Source organism: Lygodium microphyllum, chromosome 15 (assembly GCF_053477565.2).
Source record: "Lygodium microphyllum isolate KBCC chromosome 15, Lygodium_microphyllum_v1.1.10, whole genome shotgun sequence".
Lineage (NCBI taxonomy): Eukaryota > Viridiplantae > Streptophyta > Polypodiopsida > Schizaeales > Lygodiaceae > Lygodium > Lygodium microphyllum.
The window spans coordinates 89,232,502-89,257,818 of NC_141149.1; the positions used below are offsets into that span (position 1 = coordinate 89,232,502).

At 39.2% G+C, this 25,317-nt stretch overlaps 1 pseudogene across 7 annotated transcripts; it reads right to left on the bottom strand.

Annotated features, from left to right (window-relative positions):
* Positions 1 to 12,804: 12,804 nt before the first annotated feature.
* LOC148024747 (pyrophosphate-energized vacuolar membrane proton pump pseudogene) lies at positions 12,805 to 25,277 on the bottom strand (annotated as a pseudogene). 7 transcript variants are annotated; one of them, XR_015693349.1, is made up of 8 exons: positions 21,875 to 25,277; positions 21,378 to 21,523; positions 20,989 to 21,229; positions 18,140 to 20,833; positions 17,945 to 18,037; positions 17,667 to 17,759; positions 17,432 to 17,524; positions 12,805 to 13,151 (listed from the first exon to the last, which is right to left on the bottom strand). The product of XR_015693349.1 is annotated as a pyrophosphate-energized vacuolar membrane proton pump pseudogene, transcript variant X2 (transcript). The 7 variants fall into 7 exon arrangements; XR_015693351.1 differs by adding an exon at positions 13,758 to 13,839 and having other exon boundaries at positions 18,140 to 21,229; XR_015693354.1 differs by having other exon boundaries at positions 18,140 to 18,374; positions 21,875 to 25,272.
* Between the last annotated feature and the right edge of the window lie 40 nt (positions 25,278 to 25,317).

Genomic DNA, 25,317 nt, shown 5'->3' on the forward strand with positions numbered 1-25,317 from the left:
GGCAAAAGTGCTAAATGAGAGACAGAGGAGGTATCCGCAAATCAAGAGGGAATTACTGGGAATTATTACAGCTCTCAAATGTGACAAGGAGTACTTTATTAGAGACCTAGTTGTGGTAGAGATAGATTGCTTGCCATTGATAGGTATGATTACGAGTTGCTCTACTCCGGATATAGCTATGCTGAGATGGATCACATACATCAAGTCATTAAATCCAGAATTTAAACACATAGCAGGGAAGGATAATCCAGTGGCAGATATGTTGTCTAGAGCCAGATATGATGATGAGGAGACACTACTTGCAGAAGAGGACGATGCAAAATTTCAGCCGCTATGGTTGATCATGTTTGTCATGTCTATGATATTGTGGCTTTCATAGAAGAACTCTATGTTGGAGATTGGTTGCAGATTGGTAAGTACCTTAGTACACTAAGAAAAAGAGACGAATGGACAGATGAAGAGTTCAACAAGATCAGAAGAAAAGCCTATGGTTATTTCCTCAAGGATGGATTTCTTTGGAAGCACTCGAAGAAAAGAGGAGGATTACCCTTGCGGGTTGTCTGCAATAAAGAGACCTACTTACAAGTGATGAGAGAGTTTCATGAGAGTCCTTGGGCTGTACATGGAGGAGTGTGGGCTACTTATGAGAAAATCAAGGAAAAATATTGGTGGAAAGGCATATACAAAGATGTTTCTCGCTTTGTAGAGACTTGCAGAGATTGTCAGATGTATTCCATAGTGCGTCATCGAGATGAGCTTCATCTGACCTATCCACTATGCATTCATTATAAGTGGGTAGTTGACTTAGTTATTATGCGGATGGGTCTATGGCAGATGAGATATATTGTATTGGCTAGAGAGGATCTTACCAATCATGTTGAGGGTAGACCTTTGAGAAAGAAGACCACTAGTGCAGTGTGTAAGTTCTTATTGGAAGAAATTTTTTGCAGGTATAGTTGTGTGGGTAAGATCACTGCAGATCGTGGTGAATTGGATGCACATGAAGATAGGGAGTTTTTCTCTCAACTAGGAATCAATTTGGCTCTAACCACAGCATACAATCTAGAGGGAAATGGAAAGAGTGAAAGAGGGCATCCGCAGATAGTGAAAGCATTAGCCAAAGCATGCAGAGGACGGATTGGAGAATGACCGAGACTTTTACCATTTGCTTTGTGGGCTGATCGTATGACTCACAGTGTTACCACAGTATATATGCTCGCAGAGTTGATGTATGGTCAGAAACCAGTTATGCCGAACTGAGACTTGTGCTTTGACTTGGTTAATTTTACCTTGGCAGGAGGATTTAACGAGAGAGGAGCTTTTAGCTCTTCAGATCCGGCAGTTGGAGAGAAGACCAGAGGATATTCAGCTAGCTATAGACAGGTTGAAGGTTGCTAGACTAAGAAATAAGGATAGGTTTGATAGTAGGCATCACTTACGGCCTAGAGCAATAGAAGAGGGAGACTGGGTATTGGTCTTTGATAGCAGCCTTGAAAATCAACATACTGCACTTCGAAATATGGTGAAAAGATGGTTTGGGCCATACATTGTGAGACAAGTCTTTGATAATGCAACATATGAGCTGACGGAATTGGATGGGACAATGCTTAGAGTGCCTATTATAGGAAAAAGAGTCAAGATTTTCAAGAAAAGAGATAATGAGGATTAGGCATTGAAAGAATTTGCAAGAGAAGAGCAACGAGAAGAAACTCCAGTAGAAGAGACAGATGATATGACAGATAATCTTGCTAATATACCAGAAATAGACAATGAAGAGATTGATTTGTTCGTGGAACTTGACGACAATGATCATGGGTACTTGGCTCATCCGGAGGATGCGCAGGATCAAAGGGGGTGGATGTCGTATTGCTGCACATCGGAGGTGTGGAATCCACCAAAAAGTTGTGTGTGTGACATTTGTTACTTTGTACATACTTAGTCATTGTGTTTGCGTTTTGTTCTGCGTGGGCAGTATAGTAGAGAGAGGGGTCTTCTGATACCTTTCCTTTTAGCGGGACACGAGGGGTTTCTTTTTTTTACCTTTTAACTTTAAAAAAAAACACACAAAAAACACACAAAACATAATTTTAAAAAAACAAACAAAAATTCTCCCCTCTCCCATTCGTAACCACCCCTTCCCTCCTCTCTCTCCTCCCTCTTCTTTTTTCTTCTCTCCCTCTCTCTTTCTCTCTCTTCCCCTCTTTTTCTCTCCCCGACATCCCTTCCCTACTCCTTCCCTGTTTCTCTCACCTCCCCCTCTCTCTCTCTCTTCTTCTTCTCCCCGCTCCTCCTACTTCTCCCCCTTCTTCTTTTTTTTCTTCTTCTTCTTTCCCACCCCTCCTCCTCCTCCTTCTTTCTCCTCCTCTGCCCACGGCCGCTCTCTCCATGGCCGTTGTCGCTGCCCCGCTCACCATTGTGGACATGCCACCCACCGTTGTGGAGCCCCCACACCGTGGAGCTTGCTGCCATCGCCTCGTCCACTGTTGTGGACGCACCGCCCACTGATGTGGAGCTCCCACACCGTGGAGCCCCCGTGTCGTGGAGTTTGGTGCAGCCGCTCGCCTCCTCTCCTTGCCCCACCCAGCCACCCCCCAATCCCACCCACCCGCCGACCCCACCCCCCCTTCCCACTCATCCCCTTCCCACTAAACCCCCCTGTCCCCCCTACTTAGCTCCCCTTCCCCCCATCAATCTTCTTCCCCAACCCCCTACTTAGTCCCCCCTTTCCCCCCATCCATCTTATTCTCTACCCCCGCTCCTTAGCCCCCCTTCCCCCCATTACTCTTATTCCCCATCCTCATTACTAAGTCCCCCTTTCCACTAAACCCCCCACCCTTACCCTCGCCCCCATTCCTCCGGTTCCTGCTTTTCCATCCATTGCTTTAATGTCTCCCAACAACGTTTTCCAGTGCTTGCCAGTGTTCGTGCGGGCGCGTGGGAGTCGTTGTGCCATGTTGGAAGCTGCTTGCAAGTGTTCACGCACGAGGACGCGCGTTCAGCCTTATCTGTGTGGTGGTGGGTGCCCGTTCGTTCATATGTAGTAGCTCACATGTAATCGGATACCCGCATTTTTATTATAAAACTATCAAAAACCTTCAAATACACATAAAAAATTCTTAAATTTTCATTTAAAAATCTAGAAATTTACATAAAAATAAAAAATCAATTCTATGTCGAATTGGAAATATTTTGAAATATTTTTCCAAGATGAAATGCTAGCAAGTAAATTTTTAAAATTCAAAAACTCAAAAATTCCTTTTGAATATATATAAAGATGAACAAAATTCATAAAATTTTCATAAAAATAAAAAATTAATTCCAAAAAACGATAGAAAAATCTCAACACCATTTCTCATGCTGAAGAATGATAAATGGATATTCAATTCCTTAATTCATCACTTAATGATTTTTAATTCATTGAAATTTATTTTCAAATGCCAAAAGGCTTGAAATTTTACCAAATTTTTTTGAACAATGGCTTGTAAATTCTAGAAAAAATTCAATGACTTCTTTTTAATATTTTCTATCTTTGAAGAAATACCAATTTGACCCAAAATAAAAAAACAAAACAAAACAAAATAAATCCCAAAAAACCAAACAAATCAAAAACCAAAAACCAAAAACCAAAACAACATAAAAGTTCAAACATAGATATTTAAATACATCCACAAAATCCACATGATAATTTCTCACCAACATATTAAAACCAAAACAAAACAAAAACAAACAAACAAACAACTCCCACATGAAAAACAAAACACACATGATTTATCCCCAAGGCCAAATTTTATTTTTTCTTTTTTTTTCTTTTCTATTCTTTATTTTTTATTTTTCCCTGTGGTGTTAGTATTGGTTTCTTTTGTATTAGACACAAGGTTGACTATTCCCTAGTCACCTTGCTATTGTCACCCGTGGATCTTTCAGTTTCTTGGCATTGAGTGGATGAAGGATTTTGTGTATCAGACTTTGCAAGTGCCCACATACCACCAGGTTTTTTCTTCCCCTCTTTCTCTCCTTCACATGCACAGAGTGATGCTATTTGGGCTTTGTAATGCTTGTGCTACTTTTCAATGAGTGACGATGGCTGCCTTCCAGAACCATCTACATGATTTCATTGTGGTGTATCTCAATGACTTTTGTGTCTATAGCCTAATCAGTGAGCATTGGGGACACTTAGAGCAGTGTTTTGACAGATGTCGAGAGTATATGATTTCTCTCAACCCCGCAACAAATGTGTCTTTGGCGTCTCCTCAAGAGTTCTTGTAGGCCACATTGTCTTTGCACAAGGGATAGCAACAAATCCTGTTAGGATTAACAAGATTGCCTGCCTTGACAACCCCAACTAACCTTGAAAAATTGATGGGATTTCTTGGCCATGTAGACTATTACATTAGATTCATTGCACACTTTGTGACAAAGGTAGCTCCATAAGAAAATACTATGTAAAACTATATTGTAGATAGAAAGTTTGTCATTTGTGGGTAGTCTTTTAGCAATGAAGCTCCATAAGATGTGATTTAGGTGTGGTAATGGTATGGCTCTCTAGCCTTTGTGAGTTATCTCTTCTAAAATAGAATGAAATAATAGCAACAAGCATCTCATCTTTCTATTTGAGCAAAGTTGCAAGTTTCCAACATGCATGATTCATCATGAAGCCTTCTTGATGCCTTGCTTAAGAGGATTCTCATTTCCAACTTTCATCCTGAGTGGGAATCAAGAGTAATGGGACCTAAAATGGGCCGACACTAGCTATGGCACTATCTGGACTTCATGCACACAAGAGATAACCCCACCACACGGCCTCGTGGTCCAGGAGTGTTTGTAATACATCGATGTACACTAGATAGACTTAATTATGCATTTGTAAGCTTATATATAGTCCAACGTTTACCTTCCCTTCTCGTTAGAGGAAAAACCCATAACATATAGGCAAAGTTCCTCGTCACATAAACATCAGGAAGCTCCCCTCGACTGATTGTCGTGGTTCCACTGCGACTCTCCTATACCTTGGGGATTGGCCCTAAGATGTGTCCCTCCAACATATAAAACATAACACATAAAATCCTCTCTTTTCTTGTTTTGTATGATCTAGGAATATATAAATCCTCACCAAATAGTCCCAAGGAAAGCTTACAATTGACCTACAGCAAAGGCTCCTTTCCACTCAGCGTATAAGTCGTATCCTAGGAAGACAATTGCTATGAAATCCAGGATTGATACCATGTCATGGGTCATGCATAGTGCATGTGATCCTAGTGCACAAATAATATTTATCCAATTAGCATTTTGTGATATGGACAAAACAACCTTTTCATGATTTTCACTAAACGTATGCTTTGATGTATGGAGACTAGCACTGATTTCTCGTGCTACTAGCCCCTTAAACTGAATTATTGCAAATCTAAATGAAATGCACAATCAAATATTTCAAGGATTCAAACTCTCTCAACCCTCTTAATCTCTTAACATCACCCTTTCCCTCTAATGTTTAGGTTATGTTGCATTGCATAGGTGTAGGGTATTATTTTGTATGTATTTTTCGCATAAAACGGAAAAAACATGAACACATAAACAAAGCCAAAATTCATGTCTCAGCTTTTTTTTTATAGCCACAACCATGAATCATAATTTTCTAGATTTTTATAACGTGAAAATCTTATTTTTCTCCATTTTTAGCTATTTTTCTCTATTTATTTATACATAAAAATATTATTTTCTAATTTATGATTAGTGACTGATTATGAAAGCTGAAAGATGCTTTGTCTCATAGCTTTATCCCATGCACATCTCTTTTCCCCACCCGAAACAAATAAATGCTTATTTTTATACTAAAAATACACTTTTTGGGCTATAATTTAATTATTGCGACTACAACTTTATTATGCACAACCCTCAATCATAATACAAACAAGCTCCTTTTTTTTTGTTCCATATGAATTCCATTTCAACCATAAAATATAAAAAAGAAGTAAATTTCCTTTGTAAAAATGAGGCATGCCGATTATTTGCGTGTTGTAGATGTTTTGATTGTCTTTCTCGATTGCCAATGGACCGACCAATAAAAAATCTTCAATACTGAACATCCCCCCTCAGTCTCCTCTTGATCTTAGAGTAATCTGGGGAAAGCATCCTTCAACGGATCTTCATTCTTCTTCATGTGCATAAACTGCCCCTTAAGGGGAGAGAGAGAGAGGAGAGAGAAAAACTAAAAAATGAGATTTTTAAATACTTCATTAAAACGGGCAAGCTTGCAGCCATCTTGTTCCTCTCCCTGCCCTGATTAAGAATCTCCATCTCTCTCTCCAAAGGGGTTTGAATCGGAGATGCATCGAGCAAAAATGAGGAGGCGCATTGAGGCTTCCCTCTATTTGATAGTTTTTGCATTAGTTTCAATGCTTTTATTAAGCCTAAGGTTTAAAACATTAAAATAATGGGTTCATCCTTTTTGTGTTCACACTATGTCATAAGTGGACTTTTCAAATTTTGAGGGGCCAAACGAACTATGATTTGCAATCTGACTGGACAACAGCTTCGTGGCCTTGAAGTCCATCAACTTGGCCTCTCCAATGCACTTTACGGCTTCCCGATCCGGTAGCTACTTTGTAATGCCAAACCTTGCAAGGATTAAATAGGGGATCAAATGACCTCCGATTGACGAACCAAGACTTGCATTGGATTCCTAATGTCGAAATGCATCTAGGAAAACTCCAGCTCGACCATCCGCCACCATTTGATTTTTCATGAAAATTGGCTCTTTAACGCCTCTTAGGCACTTTCTCGTCCCAAAACGAGCTTCAACGTTCCAAGAATGGATCCAAATCGGGTCCTAAAATCTAGCTCTCAAAGACTAGTGGCGTGTATTACACGGTCAATTGCCATAAGTCTGATTGGTTAGCAAATCGCATTATGCTATGTATATCATGTAGCTATTGGATAGCCTGCACATCATGTAACTATTGTACACCATGCGCTAATTGTTTATGATTTGGACTTGGCTACTTCTTAATTCTTGTTATTTTTTAGAAATCGTGAATAATTTTGAAAGATGCATGTAAGGGATATATCTAGAGGCTACATTTGGATTCCTCTTATTTTTTAGAAGTCATGAATTTTGAGAGATGCGTGTAAGGAATGTATCCCATAAAAAACTATGATCAGCCCTTCCAACCATAAAACTAAGACTTTGCAAGTCACTGCTTATTCATGCATGCCACGCTCTTGGTGCTTATTTCAACCCACACATGGCTTTCTTCAACTTGCAAAAATAATAAGCAAACCGTGGGTGTACATACGCTTCAGGTTGATCCATGAATACATCCTTTTCAAGGTCACCATTCAAAAAAGTATTCTTTACATCCAACTACTACAATTTCAAACCCTTTACTGCAACCAAAACAATTACAATTCTAATGGTTGCCATCTTGGCCACAGGGCTGAAAGTTTCTTCATAATATAAGCCATATTGCTGAGCATACTCTTTTGCAACCAACCTTGCTTTATATCTCTCTATGCTGGCATTAGACTTGCATTTGATTTTATACACCCATTTGCAATCTATGGCCTTTTTACCATCACGTAATAAAACAAGATCCAAAGTCTGATTTTCAGCCTATGGAGCCATTTCTTCATCCATGGCTCTACACCAATTCTTATCCACTATTTCCTCCACAAACATAGTAGGTTCTTTATACTGCATAACCTTTGTCATGTATGCATAGTGTTTTGGAAAGCATCCACTATATGTGAGTCTATCCACTCAGTATTTGATCCCTCTTTCATGAGGCAGTACATACATGCTCTACTGAGCACTAGGTGTAAAAACAGATGGAATACCATGTTTACTATCAAGATTGTCACCTGAATCATAACCATGAGTCATCATACTAGGAGTCATCATACCATAAATATCATCAGTAACTTTTTCTTTTCCTCCATTTTCTACCTTGTTTCTCCCCCTCACTGACATAGTGGTGTTAGTAGATGATGATGCATAACTTCTTAGTCTACTCATCCATGGAGATTGTAATATTCCGCGTGGAGAAAATAAATCGGACTTTTGGAAAAAAAAATTATTCCCCCCCTTATCCCCCCAGCCGACTGACGAGCTGGAGGGGGAGGGGAATAGAAGGAGATGTAAGCTCCTTGGTGGAGCCTTAGGAGGGAGGGGAACCATGCGTGTTGACACGCCATGAGGAAAGATCCCCCTCCCTTCCACTATTTAACTTGGGGGGGGGCGGGGGGGGGGGGGGGGGGGGGGGGGGGGGGGGGGCGCTATACAGGAGAGAGGGGTTTCCGTGCTGCATGAAGAGTGAGGGAGGAAGCCGCAGACGTTGCCGCACTGGTGAAGATGCCGCTGGGGAAGCCATTAGCCACTGGACTAGAGGACACCATCGCCTGTGGCGTTGACAACCGCCGCCATACCATCATCCCTCTTCCACGAAGCTTCTTAGAAGCTTCTTTAAAGAAGCTTCTAAGGGGGCTTCCTTAAGCCCCCTTCCCACTAATCCCCACTAAGCCCTTATTACCCCCCTCTCGGGGTTTTTAATTCCCCCCCTAAGGCCTTGTTCCCCCCCCTCCCGATATAATCCTCCCCCCTAAGCCTTGTTTTTTCCCCATCTGGATTTTGTGCAAGTGCTCTCGTAGTTGAGCTTTGTGTTCTTAGTCTTATCAAACAAGCTGGTGTCCACACACTCCCATGTCCTAAAAATCCAATTCATCATCATGGCTTCGTATGGTATCCCGTAAGGAAAAAATAGCCGTGAGATGAAAGATAGGGAGGGAAGTAGAGGGAGTGAAAAGAGGGAGTGAAGGAGCAAGAGTGGGGAAAAGGTAAAAGAAAAGGAAGGAGAAGATGGTGGAATTCCAAGAAGAAAAAGGAAAAGGCTATCTCACATTCGAACTACGATGCCGCCGAAGAAAGTCCAAGGTGTAGCTGCGGGAGGGTCATCTCCCGGTATCCATGTGGATATCTCACCTCAAAGCCAGGTTTTTCTTCTTGGTGTTAATTCCGTTTTAAGTCGATCATGCAAAGAAAAATTGTTAAGGATAGGATATATTTGTTCGAGTTATTTTTAACAAAGGAGTTAGCTTATGAATGACAATGTATACAAATTAGCTTTCTTCAAATAGCATCAAGCATTATAAAATTATAGGCAAGATTAACCATTTACTATAAGTGTAGAAATCATATCTTGGACCATTAGTCTTATTCTTTTCGCAATGAATCATGGTAAAATGGCTAAATTCATGAAAGGTTTCTTTTGATGCTTAAATTACTAGGGAGTTGTCTTTGCTAGTTGCACATCTTAGCAAGACAACTGTTGTTATTTGGCACGAGATCATCTTTAAAGAAAACAGAAGTTAAATGTTAGGAATTAACAAGTATAAAAATTAGATATACGAACTCATTTGGAAAGAAAATGTAATGGGGAATTGCTGGATGACACTCTATTAACACTTTTTCCCCTGCTATTTGAGAACTTGGGACTAATAAAGTGTGTATACACTAATTTCTCAGCTAGGCCTTTTGTCCCAAGGAGTATTGTCGCCTTTGTATCATCTTGGCATTATGCTATATGCCAAATTAAACTGTATTGATTGGGAAATTTAATTGTCACAAGGATAGAAAAACCGTGACAAGACAAGTAAGATTACCTTCCACAAGCTAACCAAACCAATCTAAACATAGAAACACTCATACCCTAACACTTGACTACTTTTCTTACCGTAAGGACAATAATTTCATAAAGATAAGAAACTAGGGTTTGTCCCTAAATGAAAAAACCCTAGGCCTGACATACGTCAGCTTAAAGAATCTAAACAGATTATTCCATCGCAGGACTTGCGCAACATGTATGAAATCATTTTGTGATTGATTCACAAGGAAAAAAGGAAAGAACACTTCCTTAGCAGTTTGCCATACAACTGGCTTGATTAATGGAAATGTTTGTGCTTGCTAGAGATTTTAGGGCTCTGTTTGAATTATGAATTACAAATTAAAAAAAGGATCTATACTTCAGGTTAAAGGCCTGAAGAGAGAGGCAGCTTCAGTTACCCCCGACTGCCTGCCTAACCCTAACCAGGGGGGTTATTAACTGCGCCGGGAACGTGGACCGAACCCGCTGCGAGAGATCTTTCCGTTAAGCTCTACTTGGAGTAGGAGGACGCTTGGGTGCCAGGGGGGGCTCTGGCCGTAAATCCCTCGCCTTTCGGGTCCTGCACAAGAGGCTAACGTGACTCGGGATTGGATCTCGAGGCCCGCATACTAGTTGACGAGCGGAAGCTTGGAATAGTGATCCCTGGAGATTACTGGTTAGCCTTCGGGCAAATTATGGACAAGCCTATGGGCGAAACTTCTTGTATTTCAAAGATAAAATGATGAGATGTTAAAAGAACTTGCTTGATGTTGTTTTTATATGTCACGTGATAAGATTATGTGAAGGAACCAGTGCTTAACAAGATTAATTAAAGAAGCTGATTGTTATATGTCAAATTAATGTGTTAGATAATTACATAACTAAAACAAACCGAGGAAACTGCGGAGGATGGGCCATGGGTCCATCCTACAATTGGGTGGTCCCGGTTAGCCGGGAACTTTTGTCAAAAAAAAAAATCTCGTGGAATAGCGGAATGATCATCATCATCAAAAAGAATAACGAGAACGATGACCTAGAGTTACGTCTTATCCGATTTACGCTGTTTTAGGGAAAGGGAATGGGACTATGCCTTATGGTAGAGAGGTTGAGCTTTGCATCCCTCTCGTTTCCCATTCTCCTTGAACCAAGTGCAACGTGAATCTGCTTCGGACTTGGCGTTTCTGCGTAAAGTAGTTCGTTCGGGTCTGACGCTAGTTACTGTTAGTTAATGACCCATTAGGGAAACCCTAATTCCGATCGATCCTAAGTGGGAACGGCTAGGATACTTCCGCTACGTGGCAGACGCGGGAAGAACTAGATCGCAAAACCCGTAACATTCCATGGGAGTGCCGGGCGGAGCTTTCTAGACATCCTTTCCGATGGACTGCTAAGACGTGTCCTGGATAATACTATGAGCCACGTTAGAGAGATACAGTAGAGGATTCACCACCTGTAGGCCTGGATTCAAAAGCATTCTATTGAACAGTATTAGGAGAACCATAGTTTGAAGGCATATCAAGAGCAGTAGGCACGATAGTAGATGATGCATACCATGAAGCCATTTCATCAAATATGGCATCTCTCTACTCAAAAATATATCTCTAGTAGATGAATCATAACATTTATATGCTAATGAAAAATATATATCAAGGAATTGGTTGTAGTCAATTGTGATAAGTCTCATACCATGTTGAGATGTTGAGAGAGAAGACATGTAGAGAGATGAGAGGGAGAGAAGAGACACACCATGTACAATCCCAAAGGCTATTTCATATTGATCACAATCTACATATATATAGGTGAGACCTATTCTAAATAGGGTGAGCTATATATAGCTCTAACAAAGCTAGGCAACATTTCTCTAAATTTTATTCCATCATTAGATAATGTTGCAGATATCATGTTCAAGCCATATCCTTCAATACTTGCTTCCATGGATCGCTAGGAATGCGCCCTCCCCTTCTACTTCAACATGATGGAAAGAGGGGTGTCTCCATAGCTTTCCCTTTCACTAACCAATGGTGACTAGGTGTAGCTTCTTCTCTTTATGCTTACAAAATCTTGGTCAGCATTCCTTTAGTGACATGTCTACATTCTATCACAATTCGTTTGCACCTTGATGATCATGATTGTAAAAGGGTGCGTGGAAAAGTGAAAATTTGTCCATGAGTGTACTATCCAAGTGGCACCATTTCATAATATTTTGCTTGAGCATGGTGCTTTGCATTGCCCCATGCAATGGTATCATGTTTTCATGAACATGCATCTATGCATATTTACCCCTTTTCGTTTATCAAAGAGTGGTCAACTTGGATCCACCATATTCATCGCATCTTACATGATAGTCTCTATGGTAGTATTGTCTCCCTATGGTAGCATAGAGTACGTCAATACTTTCTTCATAATTGGCACTTGGGATATGTACTTGTAATAGCTTTCTATTATTTTATGTTGGATCCAAACATCCTTCTTTTCCGTATGGACATCATTACTTTGTATTTTATATTTTTTCAAAGACAAAAAATTCAAAACACTTTCACCACTTTTATAGAAACTTAAAACCTTAATCACGATTAGAAATAGTCCTAAAAATAAACGTACTAATCTTTATGGGAGATTATTAAAGTGTTTAAGTGCCATAAGCCAGCACCCAAACTCTAGGAGGACTCTCATCTATGAATGCAAGGTTTCCCTTCCACTAAGTCTATCCTTATTTATGTGAATTACAGGTGACTTCTCTGCATTATTATCCATACTTTTCACTTTGAATATTTCAATTTGTGGTGTATTCAATCCATCATCATTCTAAGGTACCCTTACTAGCAAAGCTAATGAGAACTTGGTGACAGTGATTATAGTCATGATCACAATACTCTAGCATATAGAAATATTATCCAAGTGAATCCTAAATACTCAAAATGACAAGCATATACGATTGCCTCCTTGTGTAATGACCTTATCATTGATGGTATTAAGTTGTATCTACTAGAAGAAGATGGTACCATTTACAAAGGTCAATCAAAATGTAAGACCCTTCCTAAAGACCTTAGGGTCTTATGATCCTTCCTAATGACCTTTGAGTTAAGTCCATAATGCTTATTAATGTTAGAAAAAATTCATAGTTTCTCTTATATTTTTTGCAAAAAAGACACAACAAGGGATTGAATTAGAAGGTTTTCAAGAAGGACCTTGTGTTTAGATAGAAGTTTGCAAAGTCTAACCAATGTGTACAACCATAATATGTAACTCAAAACTAATGCGAGAGGCGCTCTTGCAAGGATTTGATGTGGCACAATTGTACTATTGTTCATATCAAGGCTCTTTTGAATAACAAACTCATCTACCAAAGCATTATTGTTGGTAATACTTGAATCAACATCATCAACTTTGATCCTTGAGCATGAATGATTCATACTCACTTCCTTGGAAATTCCTACACAAGCCATTGGAGTGCCTATCCAAATGACCTCTCATAGTTCTCACAAAATGGTGTATATCCCTAGGTTATTGCAAAATCTGCAAGAAAATTTAAAAAATTAATAAAATTACATTATCTAAATTAGACAATTATTGAAACATAGGAAGTGATGCTCTACACCATTCAAATTTTAAAGTATAGGAAGTGTCATACATATGAAGGCTCAAATTCTGGTTACATTTCATTGTTGTGACATTTTGAAACCGTGCTTAAAGATACTTTGCTTAAATTTCTATCAAATAGTTCCAACCTATGATAAGTAGTGATCTTTCATCAAAGCTATGCTGCTCACCATATTCTCAAACTACACTTTTTGAAAAGTTTATTTGTCATGTAGTTAACCAAACCCTTGCAAAATGATGCTTTGAGATGACAAAGATAAAGCTCTGATGGAAGATCACCATATTTTGTAGGTCAAAATTTTTCATTATAAATTTAAGTACATTCCTATCTTAGGTATAATAATGAAATATAACAAGTATTCGAGCCTTACTTCAAGACTCTCTTCACCTTATTCAAAAACTTCCTCTAGATCTTCAATAGCAACGAAGTATGATTTTATATTTCATGGAAAGTCAAAAACCTCAAATAAATAAAGAATGATAGACTTTGTATAGAGAAGCTAAATGACAAAGTCTACCTACTTTGTTTCTCTCTCCCTGTGTAAGAGCATGGAGGAGGGACAACTCTTATCAACCACTCCAAAGAATATGAGGATTAAGACACCTATGGAGAGAAAAATACCTTTGATTGAAACCAAGTCTATTAGATTACTTAGCATTTCATGGTCAACAATAAAAATTTAGATTAGTCAGATAGAACTTCACAGCCTAGTAAACGCACATTTCATATGTTTTCAAAGAATGATCTATTAGGTCATTTTCTTTATCTAAATTAAGCACTTGGAAATGAAGGCTCATGCATGTTCAAAAAGCCACTCTCTTATAAAAAAAACAATTTTGGGAGCACAAACTCTAAACCTTAATGGGCAATCCCTATGCATTAATAGTATTTAATTGAATACTAAACACATCATTGAATAGAGTGTTAAACTATCTATTAAAAAGAGTGTTTAAACACTCTTTTCGTAGGATCAAGAAACCCTTAAAAAGTTTACACGGGGATCTTGGTGTGCTTATGCATGATAGTAGAAAATCATTTACAAACCCATTAACCCCGGAATTCCAAATAAAATTGAGCAAAAAGTTGACTCAGGCACTCACAAACTCATAGCAAGACACAATTATATGGTCATTGAACCAAAAAATTAAGATCCTTGGACAAAAAATAGCAAAGAAGCTCTAGACAAGCAAAATAAATTTTTGAGATTCATAAATTACATTAGAAGTGAGATGAAAGTTGGATATTTCAAAAAGAGGGTTCTCTCCACACTAGAAAGCTCCCATGCCATAGATATGAGCTCTAATTCATCATACCATCTTTGACTCTATGTGTGTGCATTGGAACATTTACTTTCTATTTGCCCTAGATGTTGTTGCTTTTTCTTTTTAACTTTGTGGAATTCCTAGGTTTAACATCACTATGCTTTTATTTGGGAAATGTATATGTGTAAATTGTCCCTTTATTTCATATTTTGTTACATGTTTAAAAGTACTTTTTTTGTTTAAGATCCACAATGTTTAAATACGTCAACTAATGCCCATCTATTCACATCTTGTATTTTTATCTATGCTTCAATGCTATTGGAGTGTCTTCTTTATATTTGAGTTACTCTTTACCTTTACTTGTATTGTTATTATGTTGTGTTTTGTCATACACTTGTATTTGTCTTTGTTACCGGAGTGTCTCTTTATAGATAGGACCAAAGGAGATAAACAATATTCTCCTCCCTACTTTGGCAAAGAAAATACCATGTGAAACTATTTTGTAGATAGAAAATTTGTCATTTGTGGGTAGCCTTTTAGCAATGAGCCTCCATAAGATGCAATTCAGGTGTGGCAATGGGGTGGCTCTCCAGCCTCTCTGAGTTATCTCTTCTAAAATAGAATGAAATAGCAACACCAAGCATCGCATCTTTCCATTTTTCAGCAAAGTTGCAAGTGTCCAACATGCATGATTCATCATGAAGCCTTCTTCATGCTTTGCTTAAGAGGGTTCTCATTTCCAACTTCCATCCTAAGTGGAAATCAAGACTAGTGGCGTGTATTACACGGTCCAACTATCCCTCATAATTGCAAGTGTTTATCTTAAATAATTAGCTTTCTCAATGCCTAGCATGTGCTCCACATGTATGAGATTAACATCTCTTTACTATATGTAGAAATTTTAATAACAAGAAGTACAGAAGGGAATTGAACCCCCCCCCCCCTTCCCACAAAAGAAATAAATTTGAGACAAATCATCCAATCATGGAAGATACGTGACTCGGGTTGGAAGAGAAAAAGTATGTCATGTTGAGTGTGCAAGTAAATGATAAGCATCAAATCACACAAGTGAGAACCTTTCAATGCTTAAAGTCCAGATTATGCATGAATAGTGAAAGAAAATTAATCAAATTGAGACATGATGAGCCCATCACAAGATATCATAGCTTACCTTGGAGCTGATGATAGGGAAACTGAAGAATATTTTTGTTATCCTTATTGCAATAAGATCGTCCTAACATTTCACATCTACCTTTGATGTGAATGTCATGGAAGTGACACTCTCTCGAAAAGATGTAATAGGAATAAGAAATTTGGAGGCCAAAAGTCAAAGAAAATACAATGCATAAGTGCCTAATTCTTTTTTGGTCGATTATTGTTTTTGGAGCTTCACTATTGTATGTGGAGAACTATATAAAGCCCCCACCAAGCACCAAAGTTTGTGCAAGGGAGATGTATCCATGAACCTTCTTTACCAATGCTACTGCAGCCATATTTGTAAATGGGCATATTGGAGGTTCCTTCATGATCAATTGGTCTGTAAGGCAAGGATGCTCTCTATTGTTTCTATAAAGGATAGTTTCCAGTGGTTTTTGATAAAGTCAAGCTAAAGATCTCAAGATGCTATGGCACTCTAAGAAGTCTATCTGGGCAATAGCCTGGGATCAGGCAACTGAAGCAAAAATAGCAGGTGGCAGGCTTGGGTTAGAGAGCCTCTATTAGCGAGGAGAGGTGTCTCCAGATCACCATAGAGGTACTAGATATTGGGCTGACCTTTGGTTTAAAAATTTCTTTAGGGCTATAGCAGCTATATCGTTTCCATAAATTGTTATTACCTGTCTTTATCAATTGCGATAACGGGAACCAAAAAACACAAAGGCAGTGTCTCTATCTGTTGTTCGGTGACAAACAAACATCAGTCAAGAACAAGAAGAAAGACATGATGAAAAAGACGCAATGCCTATACACATAATTAGGTGCAAGAGAGACATTCTTGGCATGCACACCAGGCATCATGTTTAGAATCAAGCAGTCATAAATAATCCTTGTCAATTAGCACTTATCGTTGTCGTTGTCGTCATGAAAATGCAAGTCGTCTTCCAATTCATAACGAGCGAGTCGATCCCCATATAGGAAAAAAAGAGAATTTCCCATGGAATTCCCTAGTTGAAAATACATATAAGTGGGGAAAGTAAAAACTAGGGAAAATGGGACATTTCCTAGTGAGAATAAGTAGGGAATCACATAAGACCTTTCCTATGTAGGAAATATTTCCTACATAGGAAAATACAAAATTTTCTATGTAGGGAATAATTCCTATATAGGAAATATTTCATATATAGGAAAAACTTTCTAGAGGTGATTCCCTAGGTACTCTCACTAAGAAATCTCTCATTTTTCCAATTTTTTACATTCCCTACTTATATGTATTTTCAACTAGGGAATTCCGTGGAAATTCTCTTTTTTCCTTATCACTTTATCTACTTTGCCCTTCTTCTTAGACATGCTAATATCAAACAAGAAATTGCACAATAAAATTTTAACTAGAAAATTATATAGAGAATGTTATCATTTCTAAGTAAGGATCAATAACATACATCTAATGATCAAAATAGATTAAACAAATTAAGACATCAAGATCTACTTCTAGCAACCAAAATAAAAATAAAAATAATTTTAAAGGAGCATAGAACTAAAAACTAATTAAGCAACATGTATGTCTTGATTGTTTTATCCCTTAAATTTCCAATATGTTGCAAAGTAATAAATGTTTGTCTACCCTCTTCTCTAAATTTCAACATGGGTGGCCGATAGATATCATCATATGATGGTATGCGTATCACTCCTATTGATACTCAAGTGATCAAATATCATTAGTTAGTATAACCATTTCAAAAAATAACTCATTATCAACATAAGAAAGATGGTAATACCTGATTCTTGGCTTGAAGAAGTGTTAAGGCAAGCAATCTCAATGTCTTCCTTTCTTACATTGTCTCTTGTGTCATCTTTAGTAACTTGTTTACCTATATATACATAGAGTTAACCAAAGCTCACGATAATACAAGGTTATGAAAAATTTCAATAACACAAAAGAAAGTAATTAGATATTTTGTATCAATTTGAGTCACCAAATTTGTACAAGTTTTTGATCCTTAAAGTTGGTACCTGCATCTTGACTTGAAGAAACATTATTGCAAGTAACCTCCTGATCTCCCTTTCTTACATTACCTCTTTTCCCACCTTTTGTTGTTCTTTAATCTATATTTATATATATACACACAATTACTCAAAAGTTTAAAAATATGAATAACTATGAACATTTTAAATTAGACAAAGAGACTAATTAAAGCTAGTTAATCTCAAAATGAATCACCTAATAAAGCAAGATGTAAAATATGTACAAATTTTAATTTTCAAAGTTTAATAGAAATAAAGACATATACCTATATCGTGATTTGAAGAGACATTAGGGCCAATGACCTCCTTAGCTTTCATTGTTCCATTATCTCTTATACGATCATTTGTGATTTTGTTACCTTTATGTACACATAATAAACCAAAGTTTAGAAACATAAGAGACATTTGTAAAACATCAAAACACACATTTGTAAAATATCAAAACATCAAAACACACATACCCTTTTTGCCCTGTTCTTTACACCATCTGATAGTAAATTGAGCAGGTGAAAACAAGAAATTCATTGTTCGTACTTTTATGGGCTCACCAACTTCTCCTTCTTATTTGAAGCATCTTACAGACTTCCTGTTGAACAGTGCGTGAGGTAGACGAGGAACGGAGGAAGAGAGAAGAGAAGAGAGACACGAGACACCAGAAGTGGAACCCCAGAAGTGCATCAAGTGAGCACACATTAGCTGCAACATCAGCTCCTTAGCTAGAATAGATAAAACATCAAGTAGAATAAACATAAGCTTGAACAGACGAATCAACTGAAAATAGACAAACAACTGGAAACAATGAAACATCAACTAGAACAACTCAACAGCTGGAATAATAATGAAACATCAGTTGGAACATTTCAACACCTGGAATAAAAATGAAATCAAATATCATCCCATCATCTCGAAACATTTCTTATAAACAAAGCATGGAATAAAATTTCAACGCATTAGCTGTAATATAGATGAAATGATATGAAACATAGCATGAAGAGCAAAAAATCAGCTGGAAGAAAGAAACATTTAGAATAATCAAATGGTGAACAAAATACCAACAATCATCAGCAAGAGCTCATTAGTTTTCTTACTGCTGCTCAGAGCCCAAGCAAACATCTTAGCAATCTGCTTCTGGGACTCTAGGAACATCTTTGCACGCCTGGCCTCCAGATCATCACGAAATCGCTCAAACTCTCTCTGCATTTGCAGTTTCATCTCTTCTAATTTGAGAAAGCACTCCCCCAAAGTGCGGATCACAGAGACCAATTTGGAGAGCGAAGTGCTATCAACTGGGGGCTATTGATGCCGCAAGCTAGACTTTGAAGAAGTCCTATGGTTGAGGATTCGAATCTATCCATCTTGAAAGCCTTCGCGGCCTCATAGTCTATATTGCGGCTGTGCTTCTTATGGAGAGATGTGTAAGAAGTATCATGGTCATCCTGAGACCGGTTGCGATACCAGCATTATCACTTATGGGACCATATGCATCTATGGCTAGACAAGTGGCAATGGTACAAAGCATTCCAAGAGCTGCAACTGTGATCCCGTACATGGCTGCTAGGGTATGGCTGACATAGATGGCAACAGCAATAGCAAATATTGGAACAATTACAGACTTGTAGCCAAGTGCCAAACCAAAGATGACATTGGTAGCAGCTCCTATCGTGCAAGAATCAGCAACATCCTGGACTGGTCTGTATGTATTGCTGGTGAAATACTCTATAACGTAGCCAATTACCAACCCTGCCCAAAGCCCTACTCCAACGCAATAAAATAGTTTCCAGTTTTGAACCATCTTTGCACCACCGTTAGGATCATATATGTAAAACATGGACGGTAGTGCCAGCCAACAAACAAAAGCTGCATCGAATGTCATTAAGATGGTGGATATCAGCATTCTCTTTAGTGTAGATTCAATATCCCTTAGATTTGAGATCTCGAACACATCAGTTGCGAACAAGGTTGTGATGAGGCACACCACAATGCCCATAGAGCTAATGAGCAGAGGGAAGCACATAGTAGTGAAGTCATGATTTGTGCCAAATGATGACATGGAAGCCACAAGAAGAGCTGCGCAAGAAGCTTTAGCAAAGGAGCCAAACAAATCTGAACCCATTCCAGCAATATCTCCCACATTATCACCCACATTATCAGCAATGATCGCTAGATTTTGCGGATCGTCCTCTGGGATATTCCTTTCTACTTTTCCAACAAGATCTGCTCCAACATCCGCAGTTTTAGTATAGATTCCACCTCCAACCCTTTCAAATAGAGCCACGGATGAGCATCCAAGCCCATAGCCAGTGATGGCCTCAAAAAGGCCTTCCCAATCATCCTTGTAATAAAGCTGAAACAGTTTTCTAGTGATGTATAAAACTATGAGGCCATTAGCAATAAGTAAGAAACCCATCATCGAACCTGATTGAAAGGCGTTTTTGAATACTTTGCCTATCCCTTTTCTGGCTTCCAAAGTTGTGCGAGCATTCGCATATGTTGCGATCATCATGCCCAAAAATCCCGACACTATGGACATCAAAGCTCCCAATATAAATGCAACTGTAGTGAAAATCGTTGTAAAGAGAGCTGGGGCACATTCCTGCTTTGGATCGTATCTGCAAGGCTGGGTCTTAGTACTAAACCCCTTCATAGATCCCATGAACAAGAAAATGATAGCAGCAAATATGCCCATGAAATAAACCAAATACTTGTACTCTGTCAGCAAAAACGATGTGGCTCCTATGGATATGGCTTGCTGAATTTCAGCGCATTTCCTAATAGCTGCTGCATTGGATTCCTCATCCAATCTATCATCCTCGTCACAATCAAGAAATCAGTGAAATGCCTGCTGGTTCTCACCCGCAATGCCTGCATGTCAAATGCCTATTGGTTCTCGCCCACAATCAGGAAATCTGTGAAAAAGTAATTGCCCTTCTCGTCATTGTACTCAAAGGCATATGCCATGATGCTTCCTTCTATTAGCCCTGAGCTTCTGCCAACTTTTATTACCCTCCTCCCCACAATGCTGTTGATGCTTGCTTGCAAGTCAATAGTTATAACATCTCCCATCTCACCTACCCCTTTGATAGTAGTTGTGACTTTGGAGACATCAAAATTGTCCCCGAATGGAATGAAAGCACCATCAGCTCCCACAAATGTCTCTGCCCCATGAGCAAACATCATCAAGTATCAATATTGTCATATCAAGAAACGAAAACCAAAATTCTTCTTTCAACTCACAGAGAAGTTTATAAAATGGACAATAAAGAATGCCTTAACAGCAGATAGCTCAAAAACAAGTAGCAAAGAGGGAAACCTGGATTCACACTAGTAAAAATGCCATATCACTGCTCATCTATAATAAAAGACGTTGCCCTTTTCACTGCACCCAAATAAACACCAGGTCCAACATTTGGAGGCAGTGGATGGAACATCTTCTGGTTGGGGTAGTCCAAATCAACCGCAACATGTCGATTTGTTAGAAACCCAACCTGACAAGTCCCTGTCCTACTTTGTACTATGGCTCCAAGTGTACCAAATGTCTCCTGACCTGCAATCTGTGAAATTCACCAGAGAGAGAAACGTATCAGAATTGTCAAACTAGTAATGATGCAACAATTATTTGTTGAACAGTGCACAAGGGAGAAGTTGAACAATTATTTGTTGATGTTGAAATGTAGAGAGAAAGGCAAGCCAGCCATATACATATCCAGTTAATCAAAAGGCTGGTTGAGGCGATCACTCCCACAGCTTCATGCGGATCCATTTGGCTCTCTTTGGGGTCTTCGTCCCCTGTACAGGTGCCAAAAGATGCAATCCTCCAAGCACATCATACAAGATGGTGAAAACAACTGCAAGTTGGCAAGACCAATACAACTGAATGCAAGGCATTGACAAACAAGAACCATCAACAGTGTACAAGGACAAGAACCACCAACAAGATAAACATACATTATGATCAACAGAAATGAACATGGTTGCACAATGATTTACACGACAGTAAGTATATGGGACAGACTAGATACTGATTCCCAGGAAACTGCATTAGCATTTGAATCTTTGTCCTTTAACTAAAGACAGTAACTAAAGATAGTAAGTATATGGGACAGACTAGATACTGATTCCTAGGAACCTGCATTAGCATTTGAATCTTTGTCCTTTAACTAAATTGAGGAGACCATACAATGATAGAAGACACAAACCTCTTTCTGTAGAGAAGCTCTACAACACCGTCCTGCAAAGGCTCAGCAGAAAGAAGCCAGGACCTGGTGGCCTTGTAAGCTTCTTTATAAAACTTCTCCCACTTAGACTCTTCATGTGTGCGTGTTCTTCTCTCTTTCTGACATTTTCTGAACCATATTTGAAGGACCTTGGCTGTTGTTCTTCTCTCTTTCTGACATTTTTTGAACCAGATTTGAAGGACCTTGGCTGCCTTTTCCTACTCAAACAAGATATTCTCCAAATCCCTATGGATCCCCACATCTTCCACTTCCACTTCTGAGTTCACACTGTTCAAATGGGCATCCTCCCAAGCTTCAAAATCAGCTACATTCTCCAGCTGAATCTGATCATTTACTGGGGACTCATTGATTTTGATTAGAGCACCATTTCTATCAACTTCAAACTTGGATTTCACAGGATCAAAAAACCAAGATGCCGATTGCTTTCCAGCTAATTTTACTGCAACAATAGGATCTAAAGTCTACTGCAGCACCTCTAGAAAACATCCATAGAACTATGTAAAACTGGATATCTGAAGTAAATTTGAGAAATTCAGAACTTGCAGTCTCTAGCTTGGCCACAATAGTTGTGGAAACATTCTCTGATACATCATATTTTGTTCCTTTCTCGGAAGATGAGAGCAAGATAAAACAATGACAGTTTGAATTCACAATACTGCTGCTATTTTCTGGTCAATGTAATACCAAAATGACGATCTATTTTCCCAAAAATAAAATGCCAATTCACATATCGGTGGGGACGCACACAAAGTGGAAGTCATGTGCCCTGGTCTTGGAGTCGAAATAGGAGCCCGGGATGTTCGAAGTGGAGAGGCTGAGGGTGCCGTTGACATGGACCCAAGTTGGAGGATCTAGACAACACATACAGTGCCTCTCTGAGCAGAAAAACCGAGAAGAAAAAAAAAACATCTCCTGACTCTTACCAGCCCCTTTTCTTCTGGCTCTACATTTCTTACTATTGTGAACTGAAGAGCCTAGGGAACGTGGTGTAGATGCATTTGCATCCTTTTCTAACAATCCACTGCTAGCTGAAGAGGCCTGAGATTGAAGGCATGCACTTACATCTCTTTCAAGGACAGTGGAAGGGGAACTGCTCTGTTCAGGATTGGGAATCATAATGCCTCAAATGCCCTCATTTGAGACTGTACTCTGCGGGTGCTTAGCAAACACATCCTGTGCTTCTGCAAGTAGGCCACACTTGGCGTACATATCAACCATTGTGTTGGTGACAAGCACGCCAACCATTGTGTTGGTGACAACCTTTTTGAAAACATCAGTGCTTAGTCATTGGCTTACTTCAATGGATTGCATATCAGCACAAGCCTTGAAGCTACAGGCAAATGTGATGACATCTGGAGGTGCATCTTCCAATTGCATCTGTTCAAAACAATCCAGTGCTTCCTTACCAAGGCCATGTTCAACATATCCTCAAATAAGAGAATTCCAAGAAACTGTATCCCGAAAAGGAAGCTTTCCAAACACACTACATGCTTCCTCGGTACCATATGTCTCAAGCTATTTACTAGTTGCGCCCCAAGTCCCCACCTTCAACAAGAAGGTTCACCACTTGCACTTGATTTTGTGAGAAGTTTGCAACAAATCAAACAACACTTTTGAAACTCATCAATGATCTGAATCAAACCCAGAAAAGATGTATGCCTTCACTAACCTATACAATGACATACAACACATCTAATCATACCAGTTAACATTGTAAGGTATGCTCACATGTAACCTCAGGGTAGAATCAGATCCATTTAACATGGCAAGACAGTCAAAGGTGCGCTTAGCAAATCTGTGCTCTTACTGAATGTGTTGTATTGAAACAATTTTTACCGAAGACGTCCTGGGTGAAATATACTCCTCCTGGATCTCCGTGGTCAGCAAGAAGTGTATCATCTGAGTTCCACAAAACATTATCTTCCTGGACCAAGTGCTCCAAAACTCTCAAGTCCACAACAAGAAGCTCCACTACTTGCACTTGATCTCATGGGAGTTTCGCAGGATCAGGAAACCAGCCTCATCCCACTTTTGAAACAAAATCGATTATCTGAATCAGAACAGAGAAGTGAGCCACCTTTAGTGTACATATCCACCAGACTGTTACCAATGTTTTCCAGTCCATTTTTAACAATATCAACATGTATGCCTTTGTTTCGTTCCATGTCTTGTAGCTTAGTACGAGCTTTGAGTAGGGCAAGAAACGTATAATTGTTAGGTTGTATGCAAGCCTCTTGCATTTTCTGGTACAGATGGAAAGCATACTCTGTTTCCTCATAATTGATATAGCAGAAAATAAGGGAAGTCCAGGAGTACACATTGTGACATGCATTTTCTGGTACAGATGGAAAGCATACTCTATTTCCTCATAATTGATATAGCAAAAAATAAGGGAAGTCCAAGAGTACACATTGTGACATGGCGCTTCTCCACATTCTGCAGCGGCAGAGATGAGGGATGTCCAGGAATAGACATCGTGATGGGGCAGTTTGCCAAAGATCTACAGGGCATCGCACAGGGCGCAACACACTAACAATGCATAGCGCAACACATGAGGAACATTTCCCAGATCAGAGACAACTTCGTTCCCTTTTCTGTTGCACCTGTACCTTCCTTTCCATCAATAACTTCTGGATGAAGTGAGAGAGTAGATCTGTAATTTTTCAGGCACGAATCAGTGGTAAGAACTCGGTATGCAAGAATGTGCCGATCATCATCCAGTAGTTCCAACACCTCAGTGCTTTTTGACCATGCGTCACGCACCTCTCTGGTCATACCTTCCCAGATCTTCCCATGAGTCCCAACCCGCTGAGCTTCATCCTGACACTAGTCCTTTTCAACATCTGCAGCACGGTCACTCTCGCTTCCATCGATTCCTTGAGGAGAGAGAAAATAGATGTGTTCCCCCTTAACAGAAGAACGAGGCACATTGCAAGGGAGGTCTCTGTGATTGCCACAAAACAGGGACTAATCATCCTTCAAAGCATCACCGTGACAGATGCTCCTTCCCAGAGAGTTGGTTGTGGGTCTTCCTCAACATTTGCATTTTTTTTCCCCTCCATTGCTCCTCTTTTCGATGACGGAGAAAAGCTTACATTAGCCACGATTGCAGAATTTCCCTACGCCCCCAGAGAAAGCTTTCCTTCCAATCGACTAATAAAGCAGCCCCAAATTAGCTCTCTCTAAAAATAGCCAACTAATTAGTGATATTTCGCAGATACTCAGTCGCCTTGACTGTATTTCCATGGGGTTTGTCTGTGTCACGTAAGTAAAAGAGAATGTAGGCCTTCTGTTCAAGGAAAGTTTTCTCACTCACTTGGCAAACCTGGCTATCATCCAGAACATGCCACAAGCCCCTAGCTTTTCGAACAAAACAGTAATAGTGTCCAGAGTAGTACCGAACT